Source organism: Mytilus edulis, chromosome 1 (genome assembly GCF_963676685.1).
Source record: "Mytilus edulis chromosome 1, xbMytEdul2.2, whole genome shotgun sequence".
NCBI classification, from domain to species: domain Eukaryota; kingdom Metazoa; phylum Mollusca; class Bivalvia; order Mytilida; family Mytilidae; genus Mytilus; species Mytilus edulis.
The window spans coordinates 116,761,909-116,771,067 of NC_092344.1; the positions used below are offsets into that span (position 1 = coordinate 116,761,909).

Genomic DNA, 9,159 nt, shown 5'->3' on the forward strand with positions numbered 1-9,159 from the left:
TCATCACAAAACATCAAAGCTGAATATTTTGAGAGCAAATGACGAAACCGTTGAAGATCTGTATGACCAAAATGACGTTAAAATAGCCACATCAATCCGTCTGGATCCGACTTTAGAGTTTAAATATCTCTTTCTTATTATCTGCCTCTCATCATTCAGTAACTGCTTGTACTTTCTGATAGGCACTTTTGTGTTTTTTTTTAAAAATATTTTGCATTGTGTTGATCTAATAAGGTGAGCCCTTTTCAACTATTTTAATACAGTTTCTTATGTTGTACTGTTACAAAGAGTAGTTTTGCTCAATCAAAAACATATTTTATCCGCTGCAATTTGTATGTATCTGTCCAAAATCAAGAGTCAGTTACTTAGTAATTGTCGTTTGTTGTTATTTGTCATTTTTGTTTTGTTTTTATTGTTTAGGATTCAACAGGTTGTTGGTTTTCTTGTTAAATTTGTTAAATTTTTGTATTCGTTGTAAGGCCATTTTTAGATTACGATCTGGTATGAGATTTTCTCATTGTTGAAGGTCGTTCAAAGTGACATAATTCGATCAGAATCATTCATCATCTCATTTTCAGTTATGAAATATGGAACTCCAAGAAAAATTCAAAACGGAACGTTCCTTAACAAATGCAGATATTGAACTTATAGAATCCTAAAAAAAGACAGCAACTATAGACTTTTTCCATTAAAAATGGTATGTTTACCATAGGAGGCTTTGAAAGGTAAAAAGTAAAATATGCTTTAAACACCTATAATGAAACAATGTTTCACAGAAATATAGCTTGCTACGCGGTATGTGTTTTGCTTATTCTCGAATGCCGTAAAGTGACCTATTTATGCTGATACGTCATTTGGTTTGTGTTGGAAAGTTCCCTTACTTGCAATTACATCACATCTACACTTATTTTATATTCAATAGTGTATTTATGGATTTGTTATCTGGCTCATGAAAGTAGATTAATATGTATCTATCCGACAAATTCTTTCCGATGAAAACATGATATTGATATCACTCCAAACAAGCATAAATTTGAAAGACTAACATTTGCTATAGATGCTTTATTTTCTAGATCATTTCATTATTTTGACTTGTTATTTTACGTGGCATTAGATAAACTTAATCAAACAAATACATAATATACCACGGAGCTCTGAGTCTTATAAGACAAACAGGTATATCATAAATACCGAACTCCACGTTAAATTAAAAATGGGGAAGTCACAAAACTGACAAAATCACTCGTTATCAATCAACGAAACGAGTAAAAAACAACTGTCATATTGCTAACTTGGAATATCTATTTTCTGCAGAAAATGATGGGCTTAACCTGGTTTTATGACAATTGCATTTACGTTTAATTGCTTCTTCTGGAAATACTTCATGGCTTTCAATGTTCCGATATTTCTTTTGTAGAAGGCAGACGTTTTTCAAGGATTTGACAAAGACATTTCCTGTTTTTCCATGTGTTATGTACGTTAAAGTAGGATTCCTCCATTGTCGACCAGTTACAGAATAATGCGATCTGTAATTCTTTAAGCTTTTCTTCGATCAGATTGTGAACTAACTCCTTAAAAAAAAAGAATAAGAGGTATCGATCAGACCTTCCATTGCAGTTTAATGTTTGTGCACAAAAACTATTACGGAAATAGAACATGTGTTGTTTAATAATACCGATTGGCATTTCAATTTTTCAAAAGCCTAATACGAAAGCAACGCATTATATTTTTCCTACTTCCACTCGCTTTTTTGTAATAAAAACATCACCAGGAATGCTCAAAGAAAAGACGGACAACCAAGGATGTATAAGAACCAAAACATTCGAAGATCTATATGACGAAAAAGGACTAAAAATAAATATCAAATCAATCGAAAATTAATTTTACTTAAATAAAATGAGTTAAAACATTGGCAATTTTTTAAAGTAACTTTTGATTAATAGCTCTTTAACTTTGTCGGTGCTTATTCATTCTTGGATTTTGGCTTTGAGCGTTCCTAATAAGGATAATCCAAGAAAACTGTTTCGGGTACATGAAATTGATAACATGTTGTTTTAATTTATTTTACAGCACAAAGGCTATTCCTCTTCTGGTGGACTATCAGTCCCCGAGGGTATCACCAACTCAGAAGTCGGTACTTTGAAACTGACATGATTAAAACAATCTAAAATTGCCCGTTATTAAATTTTGAAATTATACAGAAACTAATTTCAACTCACTCAGGTAAAATTGGCCTTAAACAAATTTGGCAATTTGATTAGGTTATATTTGATTAAAAGATTTCGATGTTTTGGATCCTTATTACATCCTTGGTTTTCAAAAAATCATCATTGAGCGTTCCTGATGACGGTAAATTCAGAGAAGCAATTCGGACGCATGAAATTTATAGCTTTTGTTTTTCCTTTTTTTTTTTTTATTATTATTCTATTACATGATATATTTATCAACAAAAAGAGTACCTGGTTTTCAAAATTCAAAGATTAATAATAAATACCTCTATTTGTCGATTATGATTTGTCCTATAAAATTTTGTTAACAGTCTCCCAAAATGTTCTTTAATTTCGAATATTTTATAAATGATTTTCACACATTTGACTCTATGATGTATATTGTGATCAAAAAGTATATGATTGATCTTCTTATACATTTTTAAATGTTCCTTCTTTTTTGCTGGACATTCATAATTACATAATAATATTTCAATGAATTCTGGCTAGCTCGAACTGTATTAATTGCTCAATGGAAACGGAAAAGTTATAAATAAGGAACTGTTGAATTATTGCAACTGTTATAACCAGTTTATAATCTGGTCTGTAAAGAAAGTATCAACTATAAAACCGTACTTTTGCATTTGATTTTGTGAATAAATTTCGATACTATTGTGTAAACGAGTTGATATTTCATGTATAATTCCAGTGAAGAACAAAGCAGTTATGATTCATACATTCCTACCCGGTTCCTTTGAAAGTAATAGTATAGAAATCCAAACACACATAAATGTACGTTTTGTGTATTAAAATTTAACCTCCTGACTACTATTAATATTATTATTCGAGTCTTTTTTTTATATATATATAAACTTGACGGTAAGTTACAATACTTTGAGTAAACAATTATTTTATTTTCGTGAATTCACGATTGTTCTCGTGCGTGTCAAGAATTTTGATAATCGCAACAATATTGACGCATGTGAGGATATATCTTACTGGCGATAGTTCATTCACCTCTAAAAGCAAACTTTGTGTCATGTTCTAATGTTTTAAGATAATTACTGACCTCTTAAATATACGGCCGATCTGTTTTTAATTTAATGACTTAAATAAAATCTGTAGGGATTTTTATTTCTTAAGCGGCAGCTGTGGCTACCCTAAATACGTTAGTAAGAGCACATGTTGTCCCTGCATTCCCAAATATTTTCGTCTTTTTTGTTTTGTTTAAAATTGTGGTCTTCTTGTCGAACGAACCTCTGATTGTTTTATGGAGTACTGTACACTAGGTTTGAGTTATGTAAACCTGGTTTGATAACCCTATTGTGTGCCTGTACCAAATCACACTTTTTTGACAATGTGTTGTACGAAATTCAGTTGAACGTCTAAATATATATATTTTCTCGGAGAAGTTGGTTTTTGGTGGCTGGTTTGGTCTAATATTTGCGATAATTCTCGATTTCCTATCTATACAATATAAACAATCTGTAGCAAATATAGTAGACTAACTATCGGTTGTAGTTATATCTGAGAATGTGTGTGTTAATAAGAGAGTATAGTTTTCGTCTTTTTTGTTCTAACTACCGAATTAGACTATTTACCGGATTTGTAATCACATAAGCAACACGACGGGTGCCACATGTGGAGCAGGATCTGCTTACCCTTCCGGAGCACATGAGATCACCCCTAGTTTTTGGTGGGGTTCGTGTTGTTTATTCTTTAGTTTTCTATGTTGTGTCGTGTGTACTATTGTTTTTCTGTTTGTCTTTTTCATTTTTAGCCATGGCGTTGTCAGTTTGTTTTAGATTTATGAGTTTGACTGTCCCTTTGGTATCTTTCGTCCCTCTTTTATTATGATAAACATACTTTTCTATCTTCCTCATCATAACTCGTAGACCTTCTCTCTAATAACACACATAAATATTCCTACAATATAAAATACATCCTTGTAGGAATGAAATGTAGGAAAGTTGTTGCATTATAATATTCTTTGTAATTTGAATTTTAAGACAATAAAGTAACTGAGTTCTTTAAAGATAATAGCATGTTGATTTTTCCCATTTTTGTTGTTGTCAAGTACCACAAATGCTGTTATTATACTTCACGTCAAAATGTCATATTTTGATTGGGTGTTAATTTACTCTATCACATGGCTGAGAGGGTGACAAATTTTTGAATGTTACAGTTTCGTCTAGACCAATCAAAAATTGACATTTCAATGGAAAATGAATCGAATTTACAACAAGTAGTTAAATACAATGCTTAAGTTCTACGTTTTTTTCTTCTCAGAGTTTATTATTTGACTGTAAAATAAAACCCAAAAAACATTTTGCTTAACTTTTTCTTTTTTTTATAATACCCGTCACACGGTTGTTATGTACGTGACGTCATAGAAAATACTTTTAAATTACAAATAATCTGTTAAAGACAATAATGGTAGGACATTCATTATCATAAATAAAATAACACAAAGCTGAGAGGGTGATAGAGCAGATTAGTACCCCTCGAAAAAGCATTGTCAATCTTAGCTTCGCCGCGGTTGACAATGTTTTCTCGGAGGTAACAATCTGCTATATCACCCTCACAGATATGTGATATTTATAAAATGTCACATGATAAGATATGCAGCAACTTTAAGTTTTGACAGTTCTTCATTTTTGTTTTCAAATGTAGTAGTTTTTGTACGTGTTTTTATTCATATCATTCATAAAGTGGTTTTATACAAATCATTTACATTTCATTCAATATTCACATGTACAACGCATGATATATCTTGTGCGCTGTGTAAATTTAACATTATTTTACAATGTCACTTTATTTGCAAAATTGCAGGTTTGTTTGAATCACTTATACAGAATTGAAAGGTAGATCAGACTTCCATAGCAATGACTTTGAATGTATGAAAATTAATTACTTGAAATCCAGAAAATAACCTTATTTTATATTTTACATACATAAAAATGAACTAATAACTAGATTATATTGAGAAAAGGGGATGTGCATAGGACATGATAAAATAAAGATATGTAGGATAACAGTGTACCAAGATATAAATGGTTTATTGATGCATAATCTATTGTTTTTGTCCTTTAAATATGCATTTAATTATATTTTTTTTAATCAACTAGCAGGTAAACAAAGTCTGTTATGGTTGTTAAATGAATAAGAAGAAAAAAATAGCGATATTCAAATTCCGACGCTTTTTTGCATTTCATTCCACCTCAAATCTTATACATTGAGTACCAAGACCATATAAAGATTAAATGGGTCTATGAAAGTACATTTAATATCGTGTTTCGAAGCATTCTCCTGGAATAACAGCCATATTTACAAAGACAAATAAAAGAATACTATAACACATTATTAAAATGATAACCAACGTCAGTACCTAAAATCTATACTTCAAGACCATCCTGTATTATTTGTGAAGTTGATACGGAAGATATGTCAACAAGGTATTGCTTTTTTACGATGAACTTTCTTTTTAGGAAAAAGGACGAGACGTTCTCTAACATACCCCTGTTAGACACTGGTGACGTTTTACAATGTCTGAGTAGCAGCTGCAAGGTCTTGAAAACCAGTGAGATGGGAAACATAAGCAGGTGAAGTTGGTATATTGCCATTTAGATGGGGAAAATTGATAATTTCAAAATTACGATTCTCTTGTTTGTCATCGATTTTGGTACTGAGATGACCATTTATGTCAATTTCGTGGTATATGTCTCAAATTTGAGGCAGAGGAGGCCAGGTCTGTTGCTTCCTTAATTTTAGTTCTAGTTATGATGTTAAGGAAGTTCGCTTGTCATGTTTAGGGACTTTGTCAGATTTTCGGATCCATTTGAATGCCTAAAAAAAATTTGCCCATTGACCCCAATTTTTCTTTTTATAAATCTTTTACACGTATATTGATAAGCCATCTGTATAATTCTTATAAAATTTAAATTATTTTAATATTTTTTGAGAACTAAAGTTTTATAAATATTTTGATATGAGCATCACAGTTCACTGATGAGTCTTATGAAGACGAAACGCGCGTCTGGCGTACTAAATTATAATCCTGGTATCTTGGACACCATTAACACCACTAGGTCGATGCCACTGCTGTTGGAGTTTCGTCCCCGACTTCGGTGTTGACATGAATATCAATATTGTGGTCATTTTTATAAATTTCCTGTTTACAAAACTTTGATATTTTCGAAAAAACTAAGGATTTTCTTATGCCAGGCAAAGATGACCTTAGTCGTATTTTGCACAACTTTTTTGGAATTTTGGATCCTCAATGCTCTTCAACTTTGTACTTGTTTGGCTTTATAAATATTTTGATATGAGCGTCATTGATGAGTCTTATGGAGACGAAACGCGCGGCTGGCGTACTATATTAGAATCCTGGTTTCTTTGATAACTAATAAAGCTATGAAAAGTCAAGAGACTGAATATTTTCCCGCCAAAATTTCAATGGTTAATATCTCGAAAACAAGCACATTGACCTATATCTATTTTTTTCCCTCTTTTAATTCCTTTATTTATCCCCTTTCAATATAAACTAGTGTTTTGAAAAGTTAATAATTTTGAAACTAAGAAGCGAACATCCTCAAAACCAATTACACTCTTGTCTGTCCTTTGTCATGCAAAAAATTAAGATGACCGATGCTTTATGAATTTGGTGATGTCAGTTTGCTTTCTTAATTCCACTTCAATGGTTTCCTCTTATAGTTGATGTGTCATCTTCGCTTTTGGTTTGTGACCTTTTATTTGTTTTCGCTTAATCGATTTATGAATATTATACAGAGGTATACTACTGTTGTCTTTATTTACATTTAAAATATTCATAAGATGATTAGGTTCCAAATTAAAAAAAAATAATATCATACCTTACATTTCGATGTGTCATATCTAACAACGGATATCTCAATTAAGTTAAGGATTATATTTTGATTTACGTTTCCTTTGAATCAACTATGGCAATGATTCATTGTTTGGTCGATTAGTGTTACATTCCACTTTAACCACTATTGCCTATTTTGTGGCGGTCAGTTTAAATTGGTGCATGAAGCCGGAGTATCCGGAGAGAACAACCGATCGTCGGTAGGAATAATGGCCTCGAAGATTGTATTGAAAAAGAATGGCAATGTTTATTGTAAATTACTCTAACTGGGTCCATATTACAATCCGAAATAAGAGTTCGTAGTCACACTTTGTCAATAGGTGGGTTTTAATAAGTCAATGTATATCAATTTCCATATTTGTATTTTTATTGAAAAACCAAACTTCAATTAAAAAAAGATTTAAAAATATAAAAATAAAACAATGATTGAAATAATCTTCTTAACAACGCATGTGTACGTTTGGACATATTGTATGCATTTCTATGGGCACTAACGAATAGTAAACTTGCTCCTTTACTGTTATGAATCCCAGAATTTTCGCCAAACTCTAAATCACATTTAATTGACAAATTTAAAAACAGTTTCCATAACCTTGATGATATATTTGCTTTAAATAATCAAGAATTTCTACATTTTACTTTTGAAATTTACCCAAGAGAACTTACTCAAAATAAATCTCATACATACAATAACATTTGTCTTTAGGTTATTTCAGTTACGCAATGACAACGTTATACAATAATTAAGTCAAATGAAACAATTTTTCTTTCAATATTGTTAATTTTCACCTTTTGTCTTTGATGTTCCCATTAATCCCTTCTTACTTTGTATCTATTTCTCGTGACTGTAGTCGAGGTTTAGATTAAAGTGAATAAAGTTTATGTATAACTGAAAAGTTATCAAAAATTCACCAAATTCTTTCAAAGTTTAAAACAAATATTTGGTAATGAAGCTTGGCTGTACCTCAAATTCTTTTTAAAACAGAAAATTTCATGGATCTTTTGAATTAAATTACTTATTATTTAATAGTTATCAATTTAAAATGGTGATATTTTTATTTGACATTGCACATATTGGTGCATGTTGATGCATTTCTCAGTCCGATAATAATTATTTTACACATTTACACTAAACTCGTTGGCTATGTTCTGATTGCTATATTGTTATTTTCTGACTATATTTGGCTTTGAACTAGCTTTTAGTAACTGCGAGTTCTAATTTCATGTCCTTTTATAGCTGCTGTACTCTATGAATTTATATCGTTGTTAAAAGCTCTAGTCTGATCGCTAATTGTTTATATTTCGGAAGTTATTATACTATCTCCTTATTTTTGAAGTGATTAAAAAGTGTCAGTCGTTGCTTCATATTAATTATTTCTTTGTGTCTGAACTTCCCTGTATAGTTTGATACGACTGTTGAGAATTGGCCAATAGTGGTATTAATCTCTTTTTCAACGGAAACACAATTTAAAAGTGTTTATGAATTAATAAGTTGACTGATAAAGAAGACGCATGAATTATAGTATTTAAAGCTATAAAGGATATCCTTGACTGTTTGGTTCTTTTTTTCCAAAGGATACGATGGGTCCATTATTATAGTCAAGAAATTCAATCAGGCAATTGCTGGATTCATAGTATTGACTGTTAATGTTCCATATCCCAGTGCGAATGTGAATAGCAAGCTGTAAATAGAAAGATTTTCATTTAAGTCATGTGCATGTGTGAATACAGTCTTTGGAAATTGGTCATCCAGATGCTGAAGAAAAACATATAAAAATCAGTTCACTGACTTTTTTGCAATTATGTTGTGTTTTGCTAATTTTGGGCTCTATAATAGATGGTCCGAGTACAGTTATTTCGTAGTACATTTCTTTTAGACAATAATTGAAAATAAAAACAACCCACCTGCGCTTTCTCAAAATCTTTTGACAGTGTGTTGTACTACTTTCGGACAAATTATATCAAAAATATAGAAAAATTCATCGGCTCTAACTCAAAATATGGAAAATTTTATGTTAAGTGGGTCTTGCAATCTTTCGACAGCCTAATTTTCAACCTTTTACAACT

The 9,159-nt window shown here is 31.0% G+C and overlaps 1 long non-coding RNA gene across 1 annotated transcript; it reads right to left on the minus strand.

Annotated features, from left to right (window-relative positions):
• Window positions 1-1,457: 1,457 nt before the first annotated feature.
• LOC139502253 (uncharacterized) lies at window positions 1,458-8,786 on the minus strand. The gene is made up of 4 exons (XR_011658758.1): window positions 8,673-8,786; window positions 7,079-7,114; window positions 4,074-4,133; window positions 1,458-1,571 (listed from the first exon to the last, which is right to left on the minus strand). It is a non-coding gene; the product is annotated as an uncharacterized lncRNA (long non-coding RNA).
• Between the last annotated feature and the right edge of the window lie 373 nt (window positions 8,787-9,159).